Source organism: Pagrus major, chromosome 11 (genome assembly GCF_040436345.1).
Source record: "Pagrus major chromosome 11, Pma_NU_1.0".
Classification (NCBI taxonomy): domain Eukaryota; kingdom Metazoa; phylum Chordata; class Actinopteri; order Spariformes; family Sparidae; genus Pagrus; species Pagrus major.
Window position 1 is genome coordinate 4,874,057 of NC_133225.1, and position 2,399 is coordinate 4,876,455.

Here is a 2,399-nt window from a genome sequence, read left to right on the forward strand (position 1 = left end):
GGAGTCAGACTCCGCCTACGCGACATGATTGGGAATATAAGACCATTTAGCCCCACCTTGAGGTGCCTCTCATGAAACGTCGATCATTGGACTGTAAAGGTGGGATGCTAGAGGAGAAGAGTGGGGAGATGTGGCTGCTGCCGACGTGATGAATAGAGCCTGATCTCCAAATAAATAATAGCGGCTGACACCAGAGGTCTGCTTTAGTCTCTCCACCCTGACCTCAGCATGGGCCCCCAGCGGCTCCACGGGAGACCCATTTCATTTCCAAGCAGTGCCAAGATACAAGGTGCACTAATCAAAACTGTTGGCCGGCTCTTTCATTTAATATAATTATCAGACAGATAATGTAATTGGAGATTTATGGGCTTGGGAGAATCAATCCGCTGATGAGACACCTTCAGGAACACACCTATATTTCATTTTTCCTATTTTATAAACAGGATTCTCGCCGTCAGACATGCTCCTCTTGTTGCAGGAGGCGGTGCAACATCGACTTTGTTCATTCATTTTCAGGTATGTTGGAGGGCTCCGCTTGGCTGACTTTGGCAGGGTCCTCCTAATGTAAGGCGGTGACCCATGTTGCGCAGCCAAGCAGCAAGGGCCCGAGTGTGTCTGGCCAGGCTGAAAAGTGCCCTTCAGGCCCAGCGCTGCCTCACTGCCGCTGCTCCCCTCCACCACTGAGAGCCATTCAGAGGGAAGAGAGGAGGTGGAGGAAGACGAGGAGGAGGAGGAGGAGGAGGAGGTGGGGTAAAAAAAAAAAAAAAAGAAAGAAGAAAAATCAGTGTGGAACTAAAGTATGAAGAGTGCAGTGCAAATCATCAGCCTGGATGTGTACACGTGTGACACACATAATTAGGAACGTATGTAAAGGCTTGAGAGCGTCACGGTGTTTTTACTGCGAGCAGCTGAGAGTCAAACCGGAGTTTTAAAACAAGATGTTGATGACGGCTACCTGCAACTCCTGCAACACCCATATGAGCCACAGCACTGGTCAGAGATCCAATGAAATAATAAGCACATCTGATATTGAAAAGATTTAAAGCCTCTGGTTTCAGATCTGCAGCATTTCTTAAAAATAAATCCAAAGTGCCCTGTGGAGTTTTCTTGTAAACAAACAGTGTCTGTTTACATTTAGTGTTGCTCACTAAAACACTCAGCGTTTGTCCTCGAGGTCTAATAAACGCGTTGAGTGTGTTTCCATCCTCATAAAACACTGAATAATAATTTAAAACCGCATTGTTTACCTCCATGTTTAATAACAGGTCGATTGCAAGTAGCTCCCAAAATGACACATATCACCGTTTCCAGAACAACATGACGGTCACAGTGTACCAGTTACAGGCAAACCGGACCTGTTTGGTTGGGTCTGGGCAAGAAAACAACTAATACATGACCTCTATAACTTCAGGTACACACGTTGCGCAGCACGGATCAAATAAGGGAAAACTTATCTACGTTTCGTTACTTTGAAAGCTGCTCAGTGATGCATGAAGCCAATGAAGTTTGACTTCCTGGGTGTAAATCTACCTGGATCTTCCTCATTGTGAGACCCAACAGAGTCCTCCGCCGGTTTAGCGGCTAATTTCCGGGTTAGCGCTCCGCTAACTTGAATGGGAAACCCTAACCCTTCTGGACTTGTCAAGTGTTATCGGACCTAATGGATCAAATTAAAGGTTGTAAAGCCAAATTAAAAAAATCTATCCAGCATTTTAAAGCTGCTTCTTTCACAATGTAACCTCATGGGCCTATGAACGTTGTAATTACATGGTTTGGCCACTATTTTATAATTGGCTTTAAAGCCCGGCGCTGTTCCTGGAGGCCTGGATGAGCGTCCTGTGTTTGTTTAACCCCACCGTCAACCCCGCCCTCCTCCTTGTTCGGACTTAGCCGCTCTTTTTACTCCTTCACATGGCTTCCTCCTTTGCTGGCGTAATATTTTTTACAGCCACTAGAGGTCGCCACCGAACAAGAAACTTAAATATAGTTCGTAATAAGCTGCTTGCACAGGTGACCTACGTATACGGTCGCTTTTCTTAAATCCTGATTGGTGCACTGCAGTACGTGACACAATCTCGCTCTGACTGAGGCCCCTCTTACTTTTAGAGTAATGACATGACTGCAGACAAAATCACAAATACAGAAAAACTCATTTAAAATAACCAAAACGGATCCAAATGGTGGAAAAACCGTGCACTTGTCTGTCACAGTAAGAAAAGCTGATTGAGAAAAATGGCAGAAACTAGGTTTTTAAATGACAAAATGAGTTTTCCTAATTTGAGGTTGAGGCGTTCACACAACTTACTGCGTATTCTTGTTCTGCCAGCACGATGTGACAGGCTGTATTTGTGCGACTCCAGCATACGATAAAGGCCACTATTTTACCATCTTATTAAGGC